We start from the raw sequence: 17,071 nt of genomic DNA on the forward strand, positions 1-17,071 counted from the left end.
ACCACATAGAAAGGATAGTGCTTTTTTTCCAGAGGAATAACTCTACAATGTGGTACCCATCACAGTCTTGGAACAAATCATGATTTACAACATGGCCTTCATGAATACACTTTGTGCACTGAATTGTTCTAGCAGGTCATGTTTTTAAATTTCTGAATCATCAATAATAATAATGATAATAAACTCAACACATGGACCTGGAGATTATTGTCTTGCCATAAAACAAAGTAATTCCACTTCCTTAGCATAAATTATTCTCTAGGAAATCCTGCAAAGCACATGGAAGACTTTCCTCACTGATTTTCTCTCTCCCCACTTCTCTCTCTCTCTTTCTCTCTCTCTCCACATTCTTGTTCTTCTCCAACAATAAGTCATTGCACCAATGGCATTTCTACTTGCATATAAAGCAACTGGTGCCATGGACATATTTACTGTCACTTTTTATAACAAGACAATATATTTCCCTCCATGACAAGAGAGCAGCTGGCTAATTTAGAATGCCTGCTGAACATTGAGGGAAAAGTAATCATTTTATTTTTCACGGGCATATTTAGAAGGTGCATGCTGAATATGAATGACGATAAATATTGGAGTTGTACAGATCTATGGGGGCCTGTCCAAATGTTTTCATAGGAAATACACCGGAATCCTCATCAAGATCTAAGGTGGGCTTTGATTCAATTTATTTCTTAAAGAACAAATTAAGGCAGGCCAGCACCAACTATGTGATATTTAAAAAATTTAGAAGCATTTCACTGTTAATAATTTATTGGATCATTACAGAATAAATTTTTTACATAATGTTATGACATATGGTTTCTCAATAACATGGTTTATTAGTAAACAGCAATGCTCTATGATAATTCAGTAACTCAATGTGTGAAATTTCATTATGATGGAATTTAGACATTAGTGCTAAGTTTCAGAATGTAAATTAAAATTTAGAACCATATATTCCACCTACCACTGAGGACAGAATCACTAAATGCAACATGAAAATATGATGAGCTTTATTGAAATTCACATTATTTGAGTCTTTCAAAACTCTACTGTTTGTATTACAGGTGAAAATGATATTTTTGTACTATATGTGTGTAATACATAAATGTGTAAATAAGTTTTTAAAAGTCTACAAACAGGGCGAGTAAGATGTCTCAGTGGGTAGCCCACCTGGTGGAAGGAGAGAGCCAGCTCCTACAAGTTGTCCTTTGATCTTTACACATGCTTTATGGTATTCACAGATCTACACACACACACACACACACACACACACACACACACACACAGACATACACACACATACAGAGAGAGAGAGAGAGAGAGAGAGAGAGAGAGAGAGAGAGTAAAAACTGCACCCCCAAAGAAACTAGTCTGAAAAACAATCATTTCTCTTTGCTGTCAATTAAGTGCATTCCCACATTTATCAAGGGTCTTTATCATATTACTGGCATTAAGCTATATATTGTGTGTGGAATCATTATAAGTAAAACATATGGTCTATGGTTTAACAAACTATACACCATAAAATGTACTCACATAAATAATAAAGAATAGGGCTCAGGTGTAACTTTCCAAAAGTTCTATGATGAGGCCGTTTTAAGTCCATGGGCCTTCCAACCCCAATAGAACCAGGGCTCTGAGCCACAAAAGTAGCTGCTTTAAACCTGTATGTATTTAAACCTAGCAATCTCAAGGTTCTGGCTCTTAGTTTCTTCCAATAACCTTGGCTTCTTTTCTAGAATACTAGAAATATCAAGTAAGAGAGGTTCAAGATTGTAAATATAGAGGTGGGAGGCAATAGTGGTTGAATGTACTGGCAGAATTAGAGGATGATGATGATGATGGTGATGTGCTGGAGAATTTAAAAGTAATCACCAACTGCTTCCCTTACACCAGATTGAGTTATCTAGAAATGGATCATAGATCTAAAGGCAAGGCTAAAAGCAACTAATTTCTAGAAGAAAACAGAAGGCAAAAGCCTTCTCTGTAATGCTGGTATTGCCAGCAATTGTTTAAACATAATGCACAAAAGCATGAACCAGAAAAGAAAGAAATTTCTCCTTTTTTTTCTCCTAATTTCATGTCTGTACTTAACTCTGTGTGTATGCTTCTCTTTCTGTCTGTGTCTCTGTCTCACTCTGTATGTATGCATATACATGGTATGCTTGCATATATATATGTATATATGTGTGTGTATATATATGTACATATATACACATATATGTACATATACATATATATGTGTGTGTGTTAACATATATGTGGGCATATGTGTGGGGTACATATACATGTGTACTCATGTACCTGTGGAAGCTTAAGATTAATGCTAGAATCATCACTGATTGCTTTTCCACATTGCTTATTAAGAAAGGGTCTCTCAGTCAAACCCAGAGCTCATCAATGAGACCAATCTAGCTAGCCCACCACTTGGCTCTGGGGATTCCTTGTGCTAGCCTTCTAGGGTTGCAAGAGTAGGCCACCAGTCCTCTGAGCATTTTAGTTCTTGAGATCGAAACTCCAGTCCTCCTGCTTACTCAGCAAGCATTCCTACCACTTAGCCATCTCTTCAGCCCTCAGAAGAGGAAACTTTGATGATATTTAATTAAAATGTAAAAGTTTGCCCTTTGAAAGACACTATTTAAAAAATGAGAGAGCATGCCACAGCATGGGAAGAAATATGTCAATGGGACAAAGGACACATTTTTTGGAAGTTGTGTGTGTAGCTTAGGTCTCAATAAGACACAACTAAATTGGCAAAAGCTTTAATAGATTCACCACAATGAAAGAAATTTAAAAAATGTTCAGGAAGCATGCAAAAATGTGCTCAATGTCATTAATTATCAAGCGAGTACAAGTTGAAATAGGAGTAACATATTAATGTATATTTCTAGAAGAGCTTTAAAAAAGAGAGACCACTTACACCAATGCTGGTCCAGGTGTATAGCAAACAGAAGAGAAGAGAATTTAAGAGTACAGCAGCTTTCACAATCATACAGTTGCCATATAACCTAACAATTCTACTCCCCGATATTTGTTTCCAGGAAATGAAAGTACAGAAGGGCCATATAAAGGCACAAATATGGCAGTTCCATTCATAAAAACCAACAGCTAGGAATAGCCCCCAAATCGTCAAAATAAACAAATGATGATTTACAATGGAATACTATTTGGCCAAATCTGTCTGTGGGTCTCACTGATCACAACCGGGATGAGTGTGAGGAGCGTGCTGCTGAGAGAAAGAAGTGGGCCACATGGACAAGAGAGAACACACTGCAGGACTCCCGCTGCCTAGCTAGTCACGGCCAGATTTTGGAAGGTATGAAGGTATGGGCCTAGAATGCATACAAAGAAACCCTTGGGAGTGCTGGGAAGTCCAGCCCGCAGTCTGTGTGGGGGTATCATGGGCTTAAATCACTCTGAAAATGTTCAAGCTGATTAGTTTGAAGGAACACAGTTGGTGATATGTAAATTATGACTCAACAGGAGTGATTTAAAAAAAAACAAAGGAAGAGACAGAAAAACTTTAAAAAACACGTATAAGCTTTAATTACAAAATATGAGGGGTCTGTGCATTTTTAATGGCCGTAAAACCGCTCATAAAATAAAAGCGAGTTTGGCTGCCTGCCGTGTGTGACTTTGGTCGCACGGCTTCCCTTCCCGCCTCTCAGTCAGTATCTATTATAAAAGAAAGTGATAACAGTACTTACTTCATAGAGTTGTTGGGAGAATTAATGAGAAAACGTGTGTGAAGTATTTCTCAGTAATTAAGTCCTATTATTTTCAGTAACTGCTGAGAGAACCATATCACATATTTAATGCTGAGGAAAACTTTGAGTTATAAAGAGTTCAAATTAAATTAGGCTTATGTTGGTTAGGAAAATATAGTATCCTGCTCTTGCTAAGTATTCTTGGGTGTCTCGGAACTTGCCAGTAGAGCAGACTGTCCTCTCGCCCAACATCAGACACATAGAAAAGTGTCGAGTTAATTGACTGAGTGAGGGCATCTGATTCCTGGGGTGCTTTAGGATGAAAGACGGGCATTAGTGATGGACTGTGACAACCCACATTTTAACCCTCATTTTTACATGCAGCGAGTGTGTACACGTGGAGGTCAGAGAAAAACGTGGAGGAGTCAGTTACCTCTTTTCAACCATGTGGGTCGTGGGGCTCAAACTCCGATCATTAAGCTTGGCAACAGCACTTTTACCTGATGGAGCAACTCACTGGCTATTAAATTTCAGTTTTAAGCTATCATAAAAAAAAAAAAAACCTTACAACGACTATCCTAATAGTTACAAAAGAAATCTTGGCCTCTAGGTTACAGCCATTGACAAAACTCAATGGGGAATTGAGAGGTCTTACAAGGAGTGACACAGGACAGGCAAGGACCCCACAAGGGGAGTGGGAAACTGACCAGAATGGGAATGACACACATGGCACAACCAAGCAAAGCTTGGATGGAGGAGATGGGGCTCCATTTAGAATGTTCTTAAGCACCTCAGTCCCTCCCTGTCTTATCCTTCAGCTTTATTTCTATCTCCCAAGACCTAGAAAGTTCTAGTACTATTTGTTCTCTTGGATCTTTGTTGGTACTCCCAGCGAGAGGAAAATTCTGTACTGTCATGGCCTTGACTGCAGTTCGGCATAGCAAAGCCTGTCGTAGATCATATGACACATCATGACTTAATCTTGCTGTTACTTAAAGTTGGACCTGGTATTTCCATCATTCAGAATTCTTAGATGAGGGGAAAGGACTGAAGCCTTTAGGGCCAGAAGAAAGAATGAAAACAAGCAACCTCTGGAGATATAAGGTTGGGGAGACCCTCCAAAATGCACCAGAGACCTGGGAGGTGAGAGATTCTCAGGACTCAAAGGGAGGGAGTTTAGATGAAATGCCTGACAGTAGGGAGAGGGAACTTAGAGAGCCCACCTCCAACAGGAAGACTGCATCAAATGAGGGAGGGGGGCTCTCCTACAATCACAACTCTGACCCATAATTGCTCCTGTCTGAAAGAATTACAGGGATGGAAATGGAGAGGAGCCTGAGGAAAAGAAGATCCAGTGACAGGTACAAAGTGGGAACCTAGCTCAAGGAGAGGTCCCAAGGCCTGACATTATCCCTGAGGCTATGCAATGCTCACAAAATGGGACCTGTCATGACTGCCCTCTGAAAGACCCAATAAGCAGTTGAAAGAGTCAGATGCAGATATTTGCACCCAACCAATAGACAGAAGCAGCTGACCCCTGTTGTTGAATTAGGGAAGGCTGAAAGAAGCTGAGGAGAAGGGCAACCCTGTAGGAGGACCAGCAGTTTCAATTAATCTGGACCTCTGAGATCCCTCAAGCACTGGGCCAACAAGCAGGCAGCATACACCAGCTGCATGAGGCCCCCAACACACATACAGTAGAGGACTTCCAGGTCTGTGTTCATTCAGAGATGATGCACCTAACCTTCAAGACACAGGAGGCCCCAGGAAGTTTAGATGTCAGGTAGAGTGGGGGGTAGGGACATCCACATGGAGATAGGGGGTGGGGAGGAGGTATTGGATGTGGAACAGTTATAGGGTAGATGAGGGGTGGTGATAAAATGTGGAGTGTAAATAAATAAATAAATAAATTTTTAAAAAAGGAGAAAAAATTTACTAAAGGAGCTGTGCTGTGGGTATGTAGACATGGAAGATGCAAAACAGGTAGTTAGGAATTAGAACTCTGAAATACCTTCAGCATTGACAGAGTTTTAAGAACATCAGGGCTGAGCTAGCATGACCTAGTAGCTTCCTTCTCCTCACTCTCAGTCACAACTTTCTGGGAGTTCTCTGGCTTCTCTGTAGTCAGCAGGATGAAGCCCAGTAGAGGTTCAAGGCTCTTTTGAATGTTAAGTCCTCTGCAATGAATGAACAGCTAATACCAGTCCATCACTTCAACATCGCTTTCATCATGAGTTATCCAAGGACAGATGTAACTGCCACTCCTAGATCATACTCTTTGAGAAAGTTGTTGCTCGTCAAAGGGGAAGGTGGTTTCTCTTCCCTTGAATCTGAGCAGGCTTCTGACATATTTGTAACCAGGAGAGCACATTGGAAGTGCCATCCGTGGGTCTGGAAGCCAGGTCATAAAGGTGACAGTTTCTATCTTATGCTCTAGAAGCTTCAACCACTATGTAAGTACTATGATTGTTATAGGTCAGTCAAGATGTTCAGAAGCTCCCAAGAGCCCGGGAAGAAAGACAACAAGGACCGACTTGAATTTTGCATGAAGGGAGAAAAATGCCAAACCAGCTTCCAGACAATCCAGCACCGAGATGTTCTATCTCTTGTTCTGTCAGTTGCAATTACAAGGGAAGCCTGGAGTCAGAACTATCCAGGTCAGAGCTCCCAGAGTTCTTATCCCACAAAGAGATAACAAAAGGACTAGTTTAAAGCATTTAGCTGTGGAGCGAGTTGTTAGATAGCAAGAGAAAGCAAACCAGGCGATTTCTCCTACTTGTACTTGCGTTGCTTGGCTTCAGCAAGGCAACATTTACAGTTATCTCATGAGCAAGCATAAGCAGCCTTACATAGGAGTGGTTGCTCGTCATGTAAAATACTTGGGTTGTAGCTTCATATAAAACAAACAAGCAAACAAAACAAACACAAAGCCAATGGCCCGAATGTACTGTGGTTCTATTTACTTCACTAATATAATTTCTTCATTAACACATTATATATGCTGTCTTAATTACTTTTTTTCTTGCCGTGATAAAACTCCCTAACAAAGGCAACTTAAGAAAGACAGGGTTTATTTTAGCTCATACCTACAGGTGTAGTGGTTTGAATATGCTTGACCCACTGGATGAGGCACCATTGAGGAGGTGTGGCCTTGTTGGAGTAGGTGTGGCCTTGAAGCAGGAAGTGAGTCACAGTGTAGATGGGCTTTGAGAGCTCCTAGTGCTCAAGCTCCACCCAGTGAGGAAAAGACCTTCCTCCTGGCTTCCTGAAGAAGGCAATCTCTCCTGGTTGCCTTTGGATCAAGATGTAGAAGTCTTAGCTCCTCTAACACCATGTCTGCCTGCATGCTGCCATGCTTCCCGCAGTGATGATAATGGACCCAACCTCTGAAATTGTAAGCCAGCCCTAATTAAATGTTTCCTTTTATATGAGTTGCCTTGGTCATGATGTTTTCTCACAACATGAAACCCTAACTAATGTGCCAGGGTACAGTCCATTATGTACATTATGGGAAGAGGTCCCAGAAAGTACTTGAGGCAGCTGGTCACATTGAGCTGCAGTTGGGGATCAGAGGAAGGTGAATATATGTGCTTAGCTCACATCCCTTTTTATACACGAACCTAAAGCATACACCCCTCTCACCCTGCCCATTCTGATCCCTCTACTAGCCCTGTCTATTCTTTCTTATCTCTGAAATCATTTTCCCACATCCATGACTAGTTATTTTGTTTTGTGATCTACTGACTTTAACCAGGATAACTGTCTATGTGATCAGGAGCTTGGAGCTATGCTGATGGCAACACAACTGAAGACAACTATTCCCCTTCTCCTAGAAACTATCAGAAGTCAATCATTCATCAGAATGCCTGTTTTTTTTTTTTTTTTGCATTGTCAATGAAAAAACTGTCAATGAAAAAAATCAACAAACGATTTTCAAGATAAATTATTTTTAACAGATCCCTGATACACATAAAATTTTGTGTGCATGTATGTGTGTGTATGTGTGTGTGTGTGTGTGTGATATGTGCCCCTTTATCCTTATTACTATTTATTTCATCAATAACATTCCACTTTGGTTTGCAACTATTACCTTAACATTGTAGTATCTTATTTCCTTATTAATGAAAGTACCTTCTCAGAGACTTCTTTATTGATATTTAATGAATGAAGATATCCCTAAAGCCATGGGTATCTCCTGGCATATAATAATTTGACAAGAGATCTCAACATCTTGAATTTCTCATTCTTCATCTCTAGCAATCAGCAGTCCTGGCTTAGGGATAAACCCCAGAAGAAGCATGAGAAGGGGATGATGAGCTCATGCTCACTGTGTGCTGTTAGAAAGGACCAGACAAGGCTAAGAAAGAGAGGAAAATATTCTCTCTGAGACCAGAAAAAGGCAGATATGTTTGCTGGGTTATTAATTGCATCTCTGTTTATCTTATCTCCATAATTTAAAGACTAATGAAAATTGCATTTTGAATAAACAAGTCAATAAATATTTGCTGATTAGCTGAATATAATCTTGCAATAAAAGCTGACAGAAAACAGAGCTTTTCCATATAGACTTGCACTTCAGTCAGTTTTCATGCTGATTACCTTTCTATTTACCTGCTCTATGGACATGAGAAGTCACTCTGGCCTGTTCCAGGTCTTGCATCCTGAGTGCATAGTGTGGCCTGGGCATATGCAACACCATTTAATGATTAATCTTTCAGCAAACCATTAGGTGCTTTATTTCAAATGATTAATCACTAAATCTAAATTACCTAGATTCTAATATACACCTTTTTATGCTAAGGATGTAATGAAACTCAAAGATTAGGTTTAATGGCAGTGCAAATAATAATGAACTTTGTGTAGAGTTCGGTAGTTGTTTATCCCATCAAAGTTTCATGTGCTGGAAGCTGATCTTGAAAATGTGGGTAAGAATAGTACAGAACTTTGAAGAAGGAGAGTCAGTGAGTAGTCCTTGGGTCAATGGTTATGTTCTCAGAAGGACCCCAGTCTCTGGCTTCCTGATTCAACATGAATTCTATGCTCTTCCATACATTTCCATCATGAGGAAGATGAGGCTGGTGCCAAGAGAGCCAACCATGCTGCTGATGGCAATATGCCCTTGAAACTCTAGATCTGTGAGCTATGTAAGTTTTTAAAGAATTAAGTTAGCCTGCCTCATATATTGCATTATAGCATAACACAATGGACTAATATATGTTAAGAGCAGACTTACACTTTCCACCATCGATGGAAATTTGCAGTTCCATTGCCTTATTGATTTCTTTTATCTCTATCTTCATAGTCAACTCACATGCATTTAAAGACACTGTGGTTGCCTCGTGGAAGTTATTTTACCTTACTATATAATTGTTTAGTCCAACGATAAGACAGTATCTAAGAGGTAGCTTCAGACAACACAGATAAACATGTATCTGTAATAATCAATGCATAAGTGTGGAGAACTTTTCCAGTTTCTCTTGGCATCCTTTCCCTTTTAGTGTGGAGGCTGCATGGTCAGGAATAACAGCATGCTGTCATGTGGGCATTTTATCTCCTAGGTCTCTGGGTTTTAGAGCATTAAAAGCTTAAAATAGACATTTTTGGAGTTTAATATAAAGTTCATATGGATTTAAACTTTAATACTTCATATATGTCTATAAATATTTTTCTTTTTATCTTTTTAGAAGAGGATTTTCCCTGGGTTATCCTGGCTTTAGAATGATCTTTTCCTGGAAACAGCTCAGAAACACATCTGGCCTACATAAATGAGGTAGACCAAGCATTTCAGATTATTATGATGTATTTGCTGGATTTATATCCTAATCTCCTGGGGTGTTTAAGACAAAATTTATGTTTTTTTTTAATAAAATATCTTTCTGGTTTTCTGAAAGAAAATTCGGTAAGTTTATTAACAAAGGTCAAGACTTGCATAGACATGGTCCTAATTGTTATCTTCACATTTATCTGGTGCTTTGGCCATTTCTTCTTAGTCACCGTTACCATCTTTCTGATCACTTTCAGGCAATGAGGCTCTGTATTTCCTTAAAAATGCTAACCTGGGTTAGGCCAGGTCTCCTTCACTTCCTCTCACACACTTATATAAGGCTTTTTATAGACTAACAAGACTACATAACATACACACCACACTTTAGTATAAATATTTGTCACTTTATGTAAGATATACTGTCAAGATATACAAAGGCAAGATTCTTCACATTCCTGAATATTATACCTCTAACTAAAAAGCCTAACAAAAACCAATTTCTTACTCTTTTCAACACAAAGTCTAGTTTCTGTGTTGCTAGGTAATTCATGCATATCTATGAGATTTCTACTCTGAGTACAAGAAATCTCTTTCTCACATATTATTTTGACTTCACTATACCTAATTAAAAGAATTCTTGATTACTTACCACATGCCCAAAGCAAGATTAGAATTCAGCTACTTCCCTTGATTTTCTTGAATCTTTCTGTCAGTCTATTTCACAGCTCAGGAATTAACTAACCCAGGCACTCTTATGCTTAAAACCCTTGATTTACATTTGTCACATGTATAGAGATTAGAATTCGCCAAACAGAACCTGCTTCTGTTTACACTCAAGGCAATGAATTTGTCTCTAGGTAGGAAAATATACTTTGTGTAAGATCTTGGGAATCTCCAGTCAGACTCAGCAAGACACAAGTTACCCAACTACACAAAAAATACGCACCAGCTTTTGGCACTGACTTTGCCATTAAGAAACTAGAAGGCTTGAAATAAGTTCTATGATCTTACTAGATATAATGTCTATACCTAACATGAAATTCCATACAGTCTCTCTGGAATTAAGCTCTGAAATTGCATTCCAGAATACACCTCATTGCTGTGGAAGATCTGGGAATGTACTAAAATTGCAAAATAAAAGGCACTTAACCAGACACTTAAGCCAGCATTTTCAGAAGAGGGATCTGTTATTGAACCAGACAGTCACATTGTTCAATGTCAGGCTTCAAGCTTTATATAAAGAGTTATGCCCAGGGGTGTGTGGTTGGGGTGGTGCTGGTGATTGTCAGTATGTGTCTTTGTTTGGGGATTTATGCTCATGTTATGGGGTCTACTTAAATTCAATCTAACTCAAAGACCAGGTCAATGCAGATGACAAAAAATTTAGTAATCAAGCTGCTACTGATTGATCAGGGCTGCAGAGCAGACTGGGAGCTGAAATATCCCTGAAGGAACATTGCACAGAATATTTAAAAGATGAGATGACACACTGAGAGGGAGAAGGTGGGTTGTAGCATTGCCCCATCATATTTTGACAGAAGGGCTTGGGAATGAAATTCTTAGGCAAATGGATGGAACTTGAAAATAGCATCCTGAGTGAGGTAACCCAGTTACAAAAGAACACACACGGTATGCACTCACTGATAAGTCAATACTAGCCCAAAAGCTCGGAATACCCAAGATGCAATTCACAGACCACATGAAGCTCAAGAGGAAGGAAGACCAAAGTGTGGATGTTTCAGTGCTTCTAGAAGGGAGAACAAAATACTCAAAAGTGTAGAGCAGAGACTGAAGGAAAGGCCATCCAGAGACTACCCCACCTGGTCCACCCCATATACAGTCGTCAAACTCAGATATTATTTGGGAAGTGCTTGCTGACAGGAGCCTGATATGGCTGTCTCCTGAGAGGCTTTGTCAGAGCCTGACAAATACAGGGCACAGGCTTCCTGATGGAGGAGTTGGAGAAGGGACTGAAGGAGCTGAGGGGGTTTGCAGCCCCATGGAGGGAGCAACAGTGTCAACTGGCCAGACCACCAAGAGCTCCCAGGGACTGGACCACCAACAAAAGAGTACACATGGAAGGACCCACAGCTTCAGTCATATATGTATCAGAGGATGGCCTTGTCAGACATCATTGGGAGAAGAGGCCCTTGGTCCTGTGTAGGCTTTATGTCCCAGGATAGGGGAATGTTAGGGCGGGAAGGTTGGAGTGGGTGGGTGGGTGGAGGAGCACCCTCATAGAGTCAGGGGAGGGGGGTTTGATGGGGATTTCTGGAGGGTAGACCTGGAAAGGGGATAACATTTGAAATATAAATAAAGAAAATATCCAATAAAAGGGAAAAAATAGGTCTGTTGTGGTTTTGCAAGATTTGGGGCCGTCAGTCACAGAAAAGGAGTAAACATTGGTGATTCAGCTTTGTTTCAGCTACCTGAGTCAAAGGTCTTTGACTCTGAGCCTTGGTGGTCAGGCCTCATCCTGGATATTTGGCCTGTAATTTAAGATGATAAAGGAACAAAGGAATTGGTTCCTGGGCCTGGGACCATGAACTTAGTTTGACTCTGCCAGCAAGATGGGGATGACCCTGAGACAGCTGTGTCCTTACCCTCAAGTCGTTGTTACGGTAGTACTTTAAAAAGAAACTGAGAAGCAAGCTGGGCATTTCAGACCAAGAACAGAAGCAGCCAAGCAACAGCACAGATTTGAGAAATGGGCTCTTGAACACTGTGACTCAGCATTGCTAAATAGAACTTTACATTGATAGTTCATACTTCATGCATAGGCAGTTGGCTAAGGCTTGCCCTGCAGAGGACATCCAAAGCGCTGAGTAAACAAGCAAGACTCATCAGAGGACAGTGGAAGCAAAAAAGACATAAGAAATGGAGGTAAAATGGGGGTCTTGGGAGAGATTCCAAGGATCTGAACAGAGCATTTATACTCTACTGCATAGCTGCTGATGCTTTTGTTTTTTTTAAGAGAGAAACCCAATTTAGCCCACCTAACTACTAAAAGGAATTCACAACTCCAGTCAAAGGTAGGGCACATTTTGTGTATTTTGAATTATAGCATTCTTTTTTCTTCAGTTCTTCAAAATTCAGTCTCCAGTCTACTCTGAAAACTAATTTCTTCCCCACCCCCATGGTCAAATAGTATTTGTTCTTCATGTGTCCTTCATATATCTTCCCCTTACCCGACAGTAAAACCAAATACATATATTTATTGTAATTGAAACAAACTATGTCAAGTGCCTTCTCTGGAAAAGAGTATATGTGTCCATGTTGGACTAACATTGTAGTGAAACTAACCAAGAACTATTTACCTAACTGGAGAAATGTTATTATTTGAAGAATAGGAAAAAAGTCACTACATTTTTTGCTAATTAATATCTATATAACCATCTGCCCTTATATTAAGTTCTCTAGATCCAAGTCCCTGAACGGAATCAGTGGTTCTCCTCTAAGTGACATGTTGGGACCACCTGATATATAAGCTCTATCCTTGAAGGAAGTTTAATTAATCTTTAGTATACATTGGCCAGCGGAATTGATAAAATTTCCTCTGTCATTAGGCTATACAGCCCATCTTAAGAACCCCTATTTCAAGGAAGAAAATTAAGTTTTCCCATTTACTAACACCCTGAGTTCAGAATTTCTATGTAAAGTCCTATTAAGTTAAATTCTGATATAATTTCTAATAGTCCTTAATCAAATGATAAGTGGTAAGTTATTCATTACCTACACTTTTCAGTACAGAAGGATGAAGCATATGTTTCTATCTTAAAAGCAAATGAGCCCACTATAAGATACAGACTCACTTAGTGAACTGACACAAGATTCAATTGCTTATAGTCAGCAAGAAACATACCTCACTGGCAAAGACACATACAGATAGAAAGTACAACGTGCCAAGAAAGCTGAAAGCAATCAGGATGTTATACTCACAATTGAGAAAGTATAAATCAAACCAAAAGTAGAAGATGTTAAGCTAATACAGGGATTATTATATCCAACAAGTGGATATAATGATTGTAAATCTATGTTCATTGAGTGTTAGTGTGTCTGTTTATAAAACAAACACTACTTTCCATAAAGTCACAGATAAGAACAAATACAATAAGAGTAAATGACTTCAATTCTGTATTCTCATCAACAGATAGATCATCTAAATAAAAAAATAAAAAATAAAAGAAAATAAATTTAACTTCAGGGTTAAATTATATGATAGGCTAAATGAGCTTAATGCAAATCTACAGAATATTGCATTTCATGACCATAGAAAGAACATTTTTCTCATATGCTCATGGGACTTTCTGTAAAAGAGGTCACATTTTAAGGCATAATACAAGTCTTAACAAAAACCAAAAGTCTAAAATACTCTTTAATTTTAGCACTAAGAGGTAGAGGCATGTAGCTATCCAAGAGCTAGAGCCCAGCTTGGTTTATATAGCAAATTGAGGCAGGACTACATAGCAAATTCTAGACAAGCCATGAATACATCTTGAGGCCTTGTCCTCTACTAAGAAAAAGTAAAAATATTTTCTTATATATTATTAGGTAATAATAAAATAAAACTAAAATTCAAGAGCAAAAATGTGACCCACAGAAGCTACAAATTTATAGAATAATTGAACAAGTAAAATACTCTTGAAGGATAAGAGGATATTAAAGAAATGAAGGCAGAAATTTTAAGAATTCCTAGAATCAGAAGAATTGAAAACAGAAGTTAATATAACCTTTATTTCATACTGAAAAGGCAATTCTAAGAGAAAAATTATAGATACATATGCTTATATTAAAAATATAACCAAAGCTCTATCAATAACTTGATGTTACATCTGAAAATCTTCAATACATGAGAACAGGTCAAATTTAGTTTAGTCTATAGGAAGAATTAGTAATGATCAGAATGAAAATTAATGAAATGGAAGCCAAAAGAACAGTATAAAGAATTGATAAAAAAGGAGGTAGAGAGAAGATTCAGTCAGTAAAGTGCTTGCCATGACATCAAGAGAACCTGAGGCAAACCCCAGGTCCCACATACAAATACTGGGGATGGAGGCATGTGCTTGTAATCCTAGTATTGTGGAAGTGGACACAGAGGGTCTTAGTAATTGCTGGCTAGATATACAAATGAATAGCAGGTAAAAAGAGAGAGAGAGAGACGTCTCAAAAATCAATGAAGAGAACAACTGAGAAAGATACCATATACACGGATGTGCACATATGAGTATATGTGCCTGCGCACATCAAAAGTACATGCACGCACACCTATAAAACAAAGAGTTGGGTTTTCTTGATGATAAGCTAGATCAATAAACAGCCAAATTAACAAAAGAGAGACTATCCAAAGAGATTAATCTAAGAACAAAATCCAATGAACAAGAAGAGGTTAATAACATTGAAGATGAAAAGGAAGGATGCTAGACACCAGTGCCATTTAGAGAATCATTATGGAACATTTTGAAAGCTTCCCTCTCAATAATTTAGAAAATATATAATACTAAATAGCAACTATCAAAAGTTGTTTTTCTAAAATCATGATTTAGACAAGTTTGTTCTTTCCACTCTTTTTCAATATAGTGCTTGAACTTTTGTACAGAGCAATAAAAAATAGAATGAAACAAAAGAATATAAACAGGGAAGGATGGAGTCAAATTGTCCCCATTTTTAGATGACACAAAGTAAACTTAAAAGGCCATAAATGCTTCAGCAGAAAACTCTAAGGCCTCATGAAGACTTTCAGAAAAGTACTAGGATATAAGAAAATCAACACACAAAAAGTCAGTAGTTTTACTACATACCAATAACAAACACACTGGGAGTAAAAATAGTCAAATGATCTACAGAGACAGTAGCACAAGAAACAAATAGCCAAAACAGCTAGAACAACAACCACCACAAAAATCAACCCTCAGAATAAAGCCAGCCTAGGAGCTGAAAGGCACATCCACATTGAAAACTTTAAGACACTAAGAAAGAAATTGGAGAAGCCTTTACAATACGGAGAGATTTCCTATGTCTGTGTTGCTAGAATTAATACTGTGCACATGGCTATATATTCAATCAACTCCTATTAAAATTCTAATAGCTTCAAAGATATTCCAAAATTTATATGGAAGTACAAAGACTGTAGATGATTTTTAAAAACACATTAATAAAAGGTATAAAATTGGAGATATCACAATACATGTTTTTAAACTTTACTGCACAAGCCATAGTAAAAGAGCTAGTATGTTACTTGCACAGAAACAGACAAATAGATCAATGGAGTAGAATATAGGATCAGAGATCACATGACTACAGTTGTTTGATTATCAATAAAGATGACAACAGATAAAAGAGGTTGTTGAAAATCTAACAGCCTTTTCAACAAGTGATTCTGGGACAATTGGATCCACATTTCAACAAACGAAAATAGGTTCCCATTTTTTTTTCACCACATAAAATACGCCTCAAAATGGAACAAAGACTTTAATATAAGGCTGAAAACTTTGAGATTGCCAAAGGAAAAACAGAGGAAATATCTTGACTATTGGCATAGTCAAGAACTTTCTGAAAAAGACTGTAATTTCCTAGGAACTAATAGCAAGCATTGGTAAGGCTATTGTGTGAACTTCAAAAGATGCTGTAGAGTAAAGCAAAAGAGAATGAGGAAAGAATCTGCAAAAAATCTTCAACAGCATCTGTCAGGGGATAAATATCTAGGAGATGTGGACTAAAACAATACAGGCACCCCTCCATAATCTAATCAATAAATGGACCAATGAACTAAACAAACAATTCTCAAAAGATGTGAAAAATAACTACATGTATAGATCTTCAATATCCTTACCCACCCAGTAAATACAAATGAAAAGTTCATTGGGATTCTGACTTACTCTAGTCAGAATGGATATTGTTAAAGAACAAAGAATAGCAAATACTGGGTTGGATGGTAGTGTTGAGGCAACTGTGTTGTCTGACACCATCACTGAGAAGCTGTGAATAGACATGCGTTCACCACAGACAGGGAACTGACAGTAGACCAAAGTAAGAATATCATTGAGGGAGGAGCCTAGTGAATCTGTTTAATTTCAGAGACTTCCTGAAGCCATTGAGTTTTTTACTTCCTCATTTTTTACTTTTTTTTTTTTTTTTTTTTTTTTTTTTTTTTTTTTTTTTTTTTTTGTAGCCCTGCTTGTCCTGTAATTCTGGGTTGGCCTCTAACTCAGAGATATCCACCTGCCTCTGCCTCACAGCTCCTGGGATTAAAGGCCTGTGCTACCACCACGAGGCTTACTTCATGATCTTAATGAGCTTCTCTGAAGCATGAATATTTCACTATCCTTTAAATACCCCATGTCTTAATGAACCTCCCTCTAAGATGGAGGGTTCTGTCATAGAGGGAATTGGTACACAGCAAGCTGATACACATTAGTGGTGTGAATGTAAATTAATGCAGCCAGGAGAGAAAATCAGTGTGAAGCTCCTCAAAAAACAAAATCCTAAAAGTAGAACTGCCATATGATCCACCCACATCTGTTGAGGTTTGGTCTTTTGCTGTGTATTGTAATGCTAAGTGCAGGCCCCCAAGACCTGGTTGACCCAGAGACCAGAGAGTCCA

The sequence above is a fragment of the Mastomys coucha genome, unplaced genomic scaffold (genome assembly GCF_008632895.1).
Source record: "Mastomys coucha isolate ucsf_1 unplaced genomic scaffold, UCSF_Mcou_1 pScaffold2, whole genome shotgun sequence".
Taxonomy (NCBI): domain Eukaryota; kingdom Metazoa; phylum Chordata; class Mammalia; order Rodentia; family Muridae; genus Mastomys; species Mastomys coucha.